General features: G+C 42.5%; 1 protein-coding gene and 1 pseudogene across 1 annotated transcript in view; both read left to right on the forward strand.

Annotated features, from left to right (window-relative positions):
* The window catches only part of RBFOX1 (RNA binding fox-1 homolog 1), a 342312-nt gene that overhangs the window by 198030 nt on the left and 130582 nt on the right, over positions 1 to 13700 (forward strand). The gene's annotated exons all lie outside the window — the stretch shown is intronic.
* LOC120620668 (uncharacterized) lies at positions 3460 to 3575 on the forward strand (annotated as a pseudogene).

Genomic DNA, 13700 nt, shown 5'->3' on the forward strand with positions numbered 1-13700 from the left:
AGAGAGAGAGAGAGAGAGAGAGAGAGAAATCAGTCAACATATAAGGAACAGTGGTTTCAGATATTACACGACAGGAAGCACTGAGGGACAGGAAATAAAGAAGAACCCTACAGTGTCCCCAGCTCACTGTGTAGAGTAGGTTGTTAGGTCCCAGGACAAGGAGCGGGAACCCGAGTAGTGAATATTTAGGGTGCACTTGCTATGAGATGCTGGGGACACCGCATCAATTAAGACAGACAAGACCGCTCTCTGCCAAGTTTCCATAAATAAATGGGATCATCTCGGCAGCTCCGTGGGCTATGTGAACGGGCCAGCAAGAGCCAATTGTGAGCATTTCTTTCCAACTCTGTGTGTCAGTGACATCATGATGGTAGCTTGAAATTGGCCAGGATGAGAATATTGACACTAGAGCTCGTTTTTTGGTTATTGTTAGTTTGTTCGTTCATTTGCTTTTTGCAGAGTTTTCTGACCAACATACCTTTTAGATAGAATGGTCAGGGAAGGCTTTGGAAGGGAGTGTCATTTCTGTTGAGACATGAGGACGAAGAGCCAACCCCTCATGGGCAAACCCTCGGAGGAATGTTCTGGCAGAGAACATAGCATGTGCAAAGGTCCTGCGTCCACATTCTATGGTCTTGTATCCTGTCTAATGTTCACTGTGGAAGCTTCACTTTTCCCTACAATCTTTAATGAGCTTTCATTCTACTTGTGTATCAGCCATTTTATTCTCCCCTTTTTAATCTCATGACAGCACAGTGGGGAGCATCTTTATATAATTATCATACTGTGATCCTTAATTTTTGTCCCCAGACTGTCTTCTTCATTCTGCGTCTGTATCTTTCTGTTGTTTTTGTTTTTGTTTTTTTTGTTTGTTTGTTTTTTGTTTTCCCATTGTGGAATTTTACTACTTATTCCCAGGAATGCTTTTTTATATCTTTGTCAGAGAAAATGTTGGTCTGTAGCTATAGGTTTTTATGTAGTCTGTGACATTGTTTTACAGTTAGAGGAGATTGAAAAGCAAAAATAGGACTATTTCTTTAACACCTGGAGATGTAGAACTTTAGCACTGGAAGGTGAAAAGACTTTGGAAGACATTTTCCAGAAGCATTTTCTTGAGCGCCAGGGTGTCTTCAGAGAAGCTGAAGAATTGAGCCCGAAGGAATGACCCCAGTGGATCAATGGCCTATGTGACCAGCGAGTCAATGTTAATTGATAATGATGCCTTTTATGGCAAAATATGAACCAAACCTTAACTCCATTCTTAATATGCACCACAGAAACAGAGAGGAGAAATCCATAGTTCATGACCCTGTAAGACTTATGTCTCCAGCATTTTCAAGGCCTCATCCTTTTGCTTTGTTTTATTTTGCATGATCTGTCCACCACTCTTAAATATTCTCTGGCATATCATCTCCTCTGTTCTCTCACTGAACAAATAAGATATTCCAGAGGAAACAAGGTTCTCCCTTCCTTCTTTCTTTCTCTTTAAATTTTTCAATAGCTACAATTTTTGAAGGATAGATAGTCTAAAATCTTGCATAACAATTACACGTGATTATTAGACTCACAGGCGTGAGAAGCACTGCCGAACATTGGTGCTCACTCAGAAGGGAAGGAAGGAGCATATGACAAAGTCCGCAATTCAAACGAAGGTCTCCGAGTGGCCCGTGGACGAGGGTTAGGAGGTGGAGCTCATTGCAGAAGGCGCTGTTGGCTATTGCTCAGGCGGGGCTGTGTCATAAGCCCCAGCTGCAAGGGAGTTCTTACACAAGATGGAGTTGGCTGACTCCACGTGATTGGAGAGTCGCAATCTTGATGAATCCATGAGCCAAGGAGACTGTTGCTAGAAGCCAAGAAGAGACAAGATTCCTGGTAGATGGTGACATCCAACCTCGGCTGTAGTCTAGGCCGTTGGCTTAAGAGGTGTTTTTGAAGAGTCCAGAGTCATCAGTGTTTGTCAGGTCTGTGCTAGGCATTGAAGATAAAGAATAGAAGGCCCAGGTCCTATTTTTTCAGAGCTCACGGATAATGGGAAAATTAACAGATAGTTTCAGTTTAATATGGTATATTCTAAGATAAGGCTAGGAGAAGGAAAAGTGCCAGCCAGATAACCTCACAGGAACCATTAGTCATCTCAGAAACAGTTAATCACCGAGTATTATCTTCTAGGCACCATACTAAGGCCTTTCCATGAACTATTTTAATAGCCGTTTTATTGATTTGCAACCTGAACACAGAAAGGTTAGCTAACAGACTCATGGTTGCACAGCACGTGGCAGAGAAAAGATTCAAACTGAGAGAATCAGATACTTGCCCTCGGCCTCTTGATCATTAGCTATTCTAACATGTAGCCAGAGTTACACAGACTCGGCCACGCTGGATACTGTGTACAGCAGAAACATGGAGATAAAAGTGAGCAGCAGACTTTGAATGTCAATGAATTCAGGTGACTAACTCAGGCACCTTTAGCCCCCACCCTTTTTAAACCAAACTCCCAGCACCTATAACTTAATGAGCCCCGATTTGGAACAATTTTTATGGCTACTGAGTGTTCTTATTGTGTTTTCCTTTCTTATACAAAGCCAAAAGCATGACATCAGACCTCTAATTTTGGCCACATTATCACCATGTTCTAACCAAGCAAACGTATTAGTTTAGACAATTAAGAAAATACAAGTTAAAAATACTTGTTTATTAGGGAGAAAGGAGTAACATAAATCCAAGACGTTGGGACAATTAGCATTTGCAGTAATAAAAATCAAGGAGACCACTAAGTAAATGAATATTATGTTTATTATTTAGCATTTACATAGCATTTTGTATTAATTAAATGCCCGATAATTGTTTTTGGATGTTTCTTTTGGTATAACTCTGATAAAGGACATTAGCTATTCTTGTGGGCTTGAGAGAGGTTTAAGTAAGAGCCCTTTAAATTGCAATTCACATAATCTTCCCATCCTGTTGCTCTCAACTCAGATTTGAGTAGAGAAAGAAAACACCCAGAAATCCTGCTAAAATGTAAGTCATTTCGTCTCCTTCCTTTGTTAAAAACCCACTAGAGGCTCCTTTATTTCTCTCAGAGTAAAAGCCAAAATCCCATAAATGCAATTTGATATCCTAGATTGGATCCCGCAACAGAAAAAGGGCATCAGTGGAAAAACTGAGGGCATTTTAATTAAATGTGTAGTTTAGTTAATAATAATATACTGTTGTTAACTTCTTTGTTTGGACAAATGTATGCGGTTAGTTAAGATGTCAATTTTAGGGGACAGAGTGAAGGGTAGGTGAAGGGTAGGTACTATCTTTGCAACACTTCTATAAATGCAAAATTATTTCAAAAATTAAAAAGGGTTTTTTAAAAAGCTGAAGTTTTGGACATGGTTCTATAGTGTAGCGGTTAGCACATCTGCTTTACGCGGAAGGTCCTGGGTTCGCGCCCCAGTGGAGCCACGGTCCACGGTCTACAGCTTTGCCACCCTGAACAATCCCGATGTCTGATCTCGGAAGCTAAGCAGTGTTGGGCCTGGTTAGTACTTGGATGGGAGACCACCTAGGAAGACCAGGTGCTGAAGGCATAAATAATAACAAATAATAATAAAAATAAGGCCGAAGTTCTTACAGCAGCCTACGAGGCCTTACATGACCTGTTCCCACCACCTCAACATATCGCTGATGCCATCGCCTGTCCTCTTACGCTTAATCTCACTGCAACAGCCTCACCGTAACTCGTCTTTCTACCCCAGGACCTTTGCGCTGTCCATCCCTGTGTCTGGGCCTTTCTTGCCTGAGCTATCCCCATGGCTCAATCCTCTTGTCACTTTCTCAAAAAGTATTCATCGAAACATCAAAGCGTTTTTAAAACCCCCAGTCCTCACGTGCAGCGCTTTATCTCACGGTGCACACACTTCTGACGTACTGGGCAATGTTCTTATTTATGATGTGAGTGTTTACTTTTTCCCTCCCCTACTACAAGTTAAGCTACTTGAGAAGAGGGATTTTCATCTACTTTCTCCACCATGCATTTCCATCACCTAGAATTGTACCTCGTGTCTACTTTGTGCTTGATGGATATTTGCTGAACCTAAATATTAAATTCTGAGCTAAAAGAAGAAAGTAATATATGCTGGTCACTTGGAGAACTCGGGCATAGTGCTAAGCACCTAAGCATGTAGTTCTGTAGAATTCTCATTACACCCTGAAATTTAAGTGTTGTTACCGTCATGTATGAGGCTCTAGAATCTCAAGTTTTATCCAAAGTCGGATGCTCTCATGCCAGGATTCAGACCTGAACGTCCCGATGCTCATCCTGTCTTGTTTCTTGCACATCTACTGTCAGCCAAGATGACATGCTTTCCCTCCTTTCATTAAAACCATGGGACTCATGGATTAGAAATAGCGTAACTCTCGGAGTCGATGGTTCATGTAATTCTAATCTTTTTCCGCCGTGGCAATACCATCCAAGGTAAATATATGGAACATATTATTTCCCATAGAGGTCATAGATAATTCTGGAATATTGTGGGTTTTTCACAAGTAATTTTATATGAAACTTTTACCTTCAGTTTCTTCTTCATGGGCCTATTTTTGTTTTCAGCTTCAACAATCCTTATGGATAAAGAGTTTCATTCCCAAGAAGGCTGCGTGACCTCAGAGGTTGGCCACTGGCTTAGAAGTTCAAAGTCTTAGTTCCAGGGCCCACTCTCCTATTTGCTAGTGTGTGGACCTTCTCTTGAGCTTTAGTTTCCTCATCTATGAAATGGGCATAATTTTAGCAGCAACTTCAGGGAAATGTCATGAGGATAAGTGATAGGTTCAATGTGAAGTGCTATGTGCGGCCATCCTAACCTTAGCATTTGCTATTATTGTTTGGATATAATAGTGTAAATGAAGACGTTGAAATAGACATTAAGTATTTTTTCCTAGAACCTTCTTAGTTTCAAATTACTAAGTTAGCTTAATATCCATCGACTAGTTCCATGATTTCAAGAGATTTCTCCCAAATACCATTATTAACACATCGTCGTCATCGTCATCGTCTTCATCATCATGGTCATCATCAAACGCCTATTATTTATTGAACAATTATTAGGAGCTGGGCTCTATGCTACACTCTTAATAATGTTATCTTTATTGTTTCCTATGAGTCTGCACAGCAATTATTAAAAACCCATTTTACGGATGAGAGAACAGAGATTTCCGGAGGTTAAGTACTTTGCCCAGTGGCACTCTGAAGTCATGGGGCCAGACCTGGAACCCAGACATTTCCGACCCCACAGCCAAGCCCTTCAGCAATACTTGGCACTGCCTTATTGCCAAGGAGAGCTTTTAAAGCAACTGGCAAAATAACCATAATATGACTTTTCCAGGGACTGACTTTTCTAAATCTCCATGAGCATTTCCTTACACCATAGGCCAGAAACAACTTCCATCAGAATTGCCTGGTATGCTTATTACAAATGCATACTGCCAGCTCCAACCAGCTTGGGCGGGGGAGTGGGGGAGACAGATTGAAACATTTGCCAATTTCCGTGTTATAAGTACTCCCACCATAGCCAATGTCGGGCCACCAATGCCGGGTCACTGAATGCAGAGTTGGTCAAAGATGTGTAGCAACACAACATTGGTATGGTATTCCAACCGTTCCAGTACAAAAACTATGAATGAACCTCAAATAATAGCAAATATAGTCAAAGAATTAGAGAATGATGAATTTTGAGACACTTATTTCATTTTTATACATGGTATTTAATCATGGGTTTATATCACTTCATTTCTATTAAAGGTTATGTTTAGTAACAAGCTTACGATGTTCCTGGCTAGTCAACAGTCCGCTGTCACAGATAGGTATGAGCAGGCTGCAGCACCCCAGCCTGACAAAATCAACACTGAAAAGGCTGGCACCCTGGAATCCGCATTTCTAGAGAGTTCCCCCTGTGATCCTGGGACACATTCCAATTATTGAGCCAGCTCCATAAGCCTTTTTTAGAGCACATTTCAAGTAAGTGCATGAAAATAACATAAAATATAATAAGCATCTAAAAAAAAAGTAGAGGGCACTCATACTCCTAGTCAATACTCATGGGCAATTAGGATAAATGAATTCTACTGTTACTCATCTTAAAAGTTTTTTTTTTTTAAATAAATTGAATAAAAAGTCAAAAATGTTTATTTTATTTCGCCCTTCGATGAAGTATGGAGAATAGACAGTAATTCTATTGCCCTTGCAGCCAACATAGGAGGACCATTCAGAGGCTCTTCCCAAAAGGTTTAGGGCAAAGAGAACAAAATGCTGGGGAAGTCGCAAGGCAGGGCCGAATGAAGAGAGAGGCTTGTAATCTCAAGTTCAATATACAAGATCGAAAACATCAAATAATCAGTCAGCAGTGAGCCTCCCCATCAGAATGTTCCACCTGTCTTGGAATTCAACCTTGTGATTGTATTATGATGTGTACATTATACATCTTTCTCTCTCCCTTCATATATATAACCTCATAGAAAAACCCGGGCACCTCTGAAGCCCGTAAGGAACTCTCACTTGGCTCAGTAGGAAGACCATTTGAAACATCATCAGCCTCTATCTACCCTCTACCCCCACCCCACCCTACCCAACCCCGCCCACTTTAAAAATACAAATGTCTCTTTTGTAGGTAACGGTTGTAATTCAGAGAGAAAGCATGCCCCTCAAATCAAAGGCAGTCTAATAGCTCAGGAGTCCCCAACCCCTGGGCCGCAGACCCATACTGGTCCGTGGCCTGTTAGGAACCAGGCCGCACAGCAGGAGGTGAGTGGTTGGTGAGTGAGCGAAGCTCCACCTGTATTTGCAGCTGCTCCCCAGTGCTAGCATCCCCGCCTCAGCTCCACCTCAGATCATCAGGCATTAGATTCTCATGGGAGCACCGGTCCCTGGTGCCAGAAAGGTTGGGGACCACTGCAATAGCTGTGTGCAAACCCTGATACACAAGATATCCAATCCATGGCTTGGGATTTGTCCTCTAAACAATGATTTTGCTTTTGGAAGGTGCATATGGAAGTTAGTTCATGGATATCTGTGACTAATGTTCACTCGGTGCTTACAAAATACCTTAAGTCATTGGTAAACACTTTGCCAATTACTATTTTTAAACTTCCTTCTGTGTTTGAGTTCTTATCCAGTCTCATTGAAGGTAGTCAGTCAGTATTCTTTGAATGAGCGAATTCACCAATCCCCATTTTAAAGCCATGGGAGGTGAGGTATAAAGGGGTGAAGAAACATATCCAAGGTCAGATAACTGGGTTTTAGAGACTCCATTCCCAACCATTTTCTTAATCCAAACACATAAACTCACACTGTTGCTTCCCTAGAGTATAAAACCTGACTTTTAAGATGCTAGAGCATATCAGAGTCACCCATGAGTATTATTCGAAACGATACATCTTGGGTTCATAATTATGAATGGTTAGTTTGGGAGTGTGGCCCGGGAATCTGCATTGTCAACAGGCTTCCCCAGGTGACTTAAACAAGGTGATCTGAGGTTATATCTGGAGATAGACTGATTTAGTACATCCAAATCTCGAAACATAGGCAAACCCATCTAATTTTCAGATTATAAAACCTGCATTTTGCTAAGGTCACCACGGACCACCCTCACTATCAAAGGAGAGTCCCTCGCCCCACCTACCATGCCCACTGCCCTTAAGTCTCAGAGCCTTGAATTTTTAGACATTGCACCTGTAAGGCCACCAAATTCAGTGCCTTCAATGACTCAGGTGCAGTAAATTTCATCCCAGCAACATGAAATGGTGAGAAATTGACAAAAGTTGGACTAGAGTCCAAATTTCCTGAATTGAAGGACGTCCACTGAGTGTAAGTCTTCTGTTCGCCACATTGATTTCCATATTTTCATCTTCTTTGTGAGCAAATCTTACTTATTAAGTAGAATAACCCAGAAAAATGGTTGACTACAGTTGTACAACACCTTGAGAGAGCCAAAGAACTTTCTGGAGTATAATCCCTCTGTTTCTCTCTGACTCAAGAGTGAGCTTGTTTTGCCATTCCTCTTTTACAAATGAAGGATGGAGACTCTCAGAAGGTGAGTGACTTATCCAAGGTCACAGGGCATCATGTCTACCACCTAAACCTTATCATGTAAAATCTCATCCACTTCTCATTAGAGCCACGAATGGCTGCTGTGCTCTGCTAATGTACAACTGCCAAGTTTCTAGATGAATAAGACTTTCTCCAAGAAGTTTTCCATATTTTCTTGTTGAATTATGTGTCCAAATTATGTATCCTTCAATCACAGGACTCGCCCATGTCTTGTAATTGTATGGTTCACTATCTTCTCCCCTATAGGGTAGGAGATCCCAAAGACTCTGAGTATGTCTTTTCCATCCTTTATCCCTCACATCTAGAAAATGTTCTTTATACAAGCAGGAGCACTTTAAAGGGTACCGAATAGAACCATTTACACCCAGAGTTTGTTCCTCAAAGAACAAACATGGCAAACTATGACCCACAGGCCAAATCTGGCGCATTTCCTGTTTTTGTAAATAAAGCTTTATTGGAACATGGCCAAGCTAATTGTTTGTTTACATATGCCTATGGCCTTTTTCAGATGCAACAGCCCACAAATTCAAACTATTTACCATATAGCCCTTTAAGACAAAAGTTTGCTGTCTGTCTAGGTAAAGAACAAACTGGAAAGGAGATGCAGGCATTTCTATTTTCAGAGTACATTTCTTAGTATTTTCATTTCCTAACATATATTTATACCTCTCCCACCCACCAGTGCAGGAGAAATGAACCTTCTGATGAACAGGATTTGGAACTCAGTGGTCACCAGAGGGAAATGAGGGCGGGGGGAAAGGTAGATAAGGGTAAAGGGGGTCAAATATACGGTGACAGAAGGAGATTCGACTTTGGGTGGTAAACATACAATGCAACATACAGATGATGTTGTATTGAATTGTACACTTGAAATCTATATAATTTTATTAACCAATGTCACCCCAATACATTTAATAAAAGAAAAACAGAAAGAGAGAGAGAGAGAGAAACAGAGAGAGAGAGAGAGAGAGAGAGAGGAAGGAAGGAAAGAAAGAGTTGAATCATGTCAGTTTATAGAAATCATGTATTTTATGAGATAGGATTCTTTGACTCAAATGTCTGTGAACAGACATATCTGTGTTCACAAGAAATGGTGCCTACACATGTCTTAGCATATACTGGACAAAGCCCAGCAGTCCTAGAACAAAACCCTCAGAGTGCTTGTCTCTTTGTTCCAAGCATTTATACAAAGAAAGAAATAATTAGTAAGGAAAATCCAGGGATTTTGGCTAAGATCGGTTCCATCTTAAATTCGTCATCAATTTTACGCAACCGAATTATGCCCTCAGCAGTTCTCTTAGGGCCAGAAAATTAGCATAACGTATAGATTTGCCATTTGGTTAAATTAAATCTAGCATACTATGTGAGAGGGAAAAATGTCTCTGAGCTAGTTGGATTTGAGGATTCACTACAAAATAGTAACTTTTTTCCTTTTCGAATTGATATTTAAACCAGCCTTGATTGCTGAGTGGGACAGGGCAGTAAAGAAAACCAGGGGGCTGAGGTGGGGTGTGGAGAAAGCTCTAAGAGTCACTCCTGGAGAGGGAGAACGGGGTCGCTGATGGGAAGAGGAAGCTGCGGGCTCATTCAGGCGGGGTGCTCGCTGAGCTAGAAAACATGAAAACTCATCGTAATGAAGCCATCAAAGCGGGTAGTGACAAGAGTTCTTGGGAGTTCCTTAAATTAGTTGGGTGTAGGGATGTCATTAATAGAAAGACTCGTGCCTGCTTCTTCCCTGGGGTTTTACCAAGGTGGAGGCTTGCTGACATGGTCCGAAATGGTTGTGGAGGATGTGTTAGGGTACCAACCATCCATTCCCTAGGGTTACCCTGGCTCTTGAAAGAGCCTGAAATTCGGAGGATGGGGAGAGAGTTCTAAGGCTATTAGGAAGCCAGGTGATGAAGGAGGGACCCCTATCTGAAAGGCGAGTTGGGAGCATTGAGTACTGACCCTGAAAGCATAGGACCCTGAGTAACAATGGCGGATGATGGGATGGCTTGTCACGGCCCCGAGAAACCCAAGCATGTGGATGGACACCTCAGGCTCCACCACATCCCCAGAAGCCACATCATGCACAAGAGCTCCAGCAGAAAAAGCGAGAAAGCAGAGAGGGGCACTTGCTTCTCACCACCAGGAAGCATCTCGTGTCACTGGATGCCCTCTGCCTCCTTGGTCCCTTCGTCCCTTCTCTCAACCCCAGCCCCAAAAGAAAAAGACCCAAGAGGGGAAGAAGTGAGAGGGTCCTTGAGTGGACCGCCTCCCACAAACACAGAGGGCCGGAGCAGTAGGGGAGAAATGAACAGAGGGGCCCCCGCCCACTGCAGGTCTGCAGCATGAGGAAAAGAGTTTGAATCTCGCTGACTTTGGAATCTTTAAAATGGACTGGCCTGAGCTTTTAAGAACCAAGTGGCCAGGAAACGGTTGCATCTTCTTTAGATGTCATGAAGGCATTCGACTCAGAAAATTGCAATGCCCCACTGCTCGCCACCTACTAACCGAGCATCTTGAAGAAGCTCCTAACCCCTCTGAACCTCAGCTCCTTTGTCATAAAGTGGGGACAAATAATGGAATCTTCCTCTGAGTCATCAGGTGCTGCAGCGAAATATAATGCATGCAGAGGGCTTAGCAGAGTGCTAATCGTTCAACTAATGTTTATTAAATGGCTACCAGGTGTTCTAGATGTTGATCATCATCATAATGATGGGCCAGGAAGGGCACTTACCTATATTGACTCATTTGGGGTAATGCTAATAACATCATTTCTTTTTTCTAGATGAAGGAACTGCGGCCCAGAGAGGTTAAGTAACTTCCTCAAGGTCGCAAGGCAGGAAGTGGTAGAGCTGGAAATCAAACCCAGATCCTTTGGTTCCAGAGTCTGTAAATTTTTATTGTTAGTGGTAGTCGTGGTTATTTTCAACTCCTCATTCCTGGAACTAAAAACTAAAGCTGTGAATACGAAGTAGAAAAAGAGTATTTTATATAGTCTTATTATCCTGCTCTCTGATAAGCAAACACCGATCCCCAAACCCACCTGCTGAATCCCCAGGGACTGATACGTCATAGATGCTCCGTCAATATATTTCGAATGATTGCATAAGAGAACACCTGGTTTCCAGCTCAGTGAAACCCCTGTCAACCTCCAGTACAAAATACATTTTCTTATTCCCTGGTGCTTGCAAGCTCTGCTTCAGTGACACTGCTATAGACAGAATTGTGTGCCCCCCAACTAAAAAAAAAAAAAATTCATATGTTGAAGCCCTAACCTCCAATGTGTTAGTAAGGTGGGGACTTTAGGAAGTAATTCAAGTTAGATAAGGTCATGAGGGCGGGATTTTTATGATGGGATTAGCATCCTTAAGAAGAACTGAGGGAGACCATTCTCCCTCCACCATGTGAGAAGGTAGCAAGCCCAAAAAGAGGCTCTCGCCAGGAACCAGATCTCCTGACACCTTGGTCTTGGACTTCCCAGCCTCTAGACCTGTGAGAAATAAATGTCTGTAGTTTAAGCCAGCCAGAGTGTGATATTTCGTTACAGCAGCCCGAGCAGACTAACACAGATACCTTGGCAGTCCATTTCCTTTACCGACGTGTTAAACACTTGGCCCCTTGCATGCCCATCCTGTACTTCCGAAGGGTGAAAAATAGAGCCAAAGAATTGCGTGTCAGCCCTTCTCTGCCATTTCAGCCTTATCCCTTTCCATGGCACTTCATCATTCCAGTAGAGCACTGTATTTATTCAAGTTGAGGGAAATGTGATGTTTTTCTTAAATCTGTGTCACCTGGCTGTGGAATCAGCCCTGCTGAGCCTGGAAGGAGGCATTAACTACATCTAAAGCTGTGTGATTAACTTATTTGTTTGCCCACAGAGCTAAAATGAAAAAGCAGGAAGCCGAGTGAATCTGCACGAGCCCCGTTTTGAAGTAGGATTGCGAGCAAACCAGAGACGCGGGTTTTAATTCACATTCCCCGGGCTTACCGTTATTATTACTTTTAATGGAAAAGAACTTTGCACAATCTTGCTCCGTTTTAAATGGAGAATGTGCAATATTGTCTACCTCAGGGTATGAAGTCGATTTACTATGCACGATCGTCCCCCCCACCCCGTTCTTTGGTTCTTTGTACACATTCAATATAGTTACATTTTTGCTTAGAACATATATATTTTCCCCCTGAACTTTTCTCGATTGCTTTTTTATCAGGTTTACAAATCAAATAAAATAGGTATATTGCAGAGCTCTGTGATATTATTTTCTGAGCTTATAGTACAATGTATTGAATTATGCCAGTCCACGCTCTGCTTCTGCTATTCTCCGCAGATTGAGAGAGAGGGAATGTGGGCCCTGTAAATTCACTTGGCGCCCAGCATTACTGGCTAAATCAAGACCGCTATTCAGGCTGCAAGAAGAGACAGAGCAAGTGTTCGTTACACAAATCAATTTGGGCCAAAGTACATCGCAGTGGGTACTCAACCATCGCTCACATAATATTGTCAACTTAATCAAATAATGCCTCGAAGACACTCACAAGCTTTTCTCTCGGAGAAATAACTTGATTGGTGGAGAAGGGAGAAGCAGCTGGCTATTCAAAAGTACACTTTTTATTTATCACTATTAAGAGCTTTGTGCATGGAGAGCAGGAAACCTGTAGGAGAGGGAAGATGCTGAAGATTCAATAGGCAGACTTGGGGGGAAATCGTGCTGCGTGAGCATCATGTCTTGAGTGTTGGGTTTCAGTACCTGGATGGTGGAATTGGGGATGCTCGTGGACAAAGAAGCTGCACCCAGAGAGGTTGCCTGGAAGGCTGCGGTAAAGATTTGCAGGGTGCCTTGGTAAAGGGCTTCAGAAATGTATTCATAGAGTGTTTGTCTTTGGATGTTTATATTTTAGTAGGATAGAGAGGTAAGTAAATAGCCAGTTTAAAAATCTATAGTTAATAAGGGCTCAGCAGGGGGAAACGAGGGGCTCTAGGACATCCGAGGAGGCATCTGAAGCAACCTGGTTTTGGTTTGGTTTGCTTTTTGGTGGGTTGGTTGTGATGGGACCTCATTCACAGAGCTCATCACTAGCTCTAGTCCAGACCTAGAGCACGCGGTCGGCATGTCGGCGAATCTTTACTCCTCTGTAAGAGTGCTTTGCAGTTGACTTCTAAGACCGGGCTGTTTGGACTTTCCAAAGCATCCTTCACCTTGACCTTGAGAGGCCTCTAAGGGCTGAAAAGAGTTCAGGAAATGAAGGTAGATATCCTAGGTTTGGTCCTGGCTCTGCCGTCTCTTTGCTGTGTGATTTTGGACAGGTCACTTAACCCCTCTGAGCCTTGGTTTTTCAAATTGTGATGGTGATTCGGTAGGATAAAGTATGAAAAACATCTAGCAAGACGCTTGGGTCACAGTAGGACCCAGCAAGTTTTTATTTTCAATCTCCTATCCCAGACCGTTCAGCCAATGCCACACTTGGCTTACAAGCTCCCAGTGGATGGTAGCATTCAGTATCAGGTATTCAGCTCGAAACTGGGGAGAGGCAAATGCCCTTCCACGGCAGTGATGCTTATCCAGGGGTCCATGGATGTCTACATGTCTTTCAGGGCTTTCGTGAACTTCCTGAAACCCTATGCAAA

The sequence above is a fragment of the Pteropus medius genome, unplaced genomic scaffold, assembly GCF_902729225.1.
Source record: "Pteropus medius unplaced genomic scaffold, Ma_sr-lr_union100, whole genome shotgun sequence".
In the NCBI taxonomy this organism is placed as follows: Eukaryota; Metazoa; Chordata; class Mammalia; order Chiroptera; family Pteropodidae; genus Pteropus; species Pteropus medius.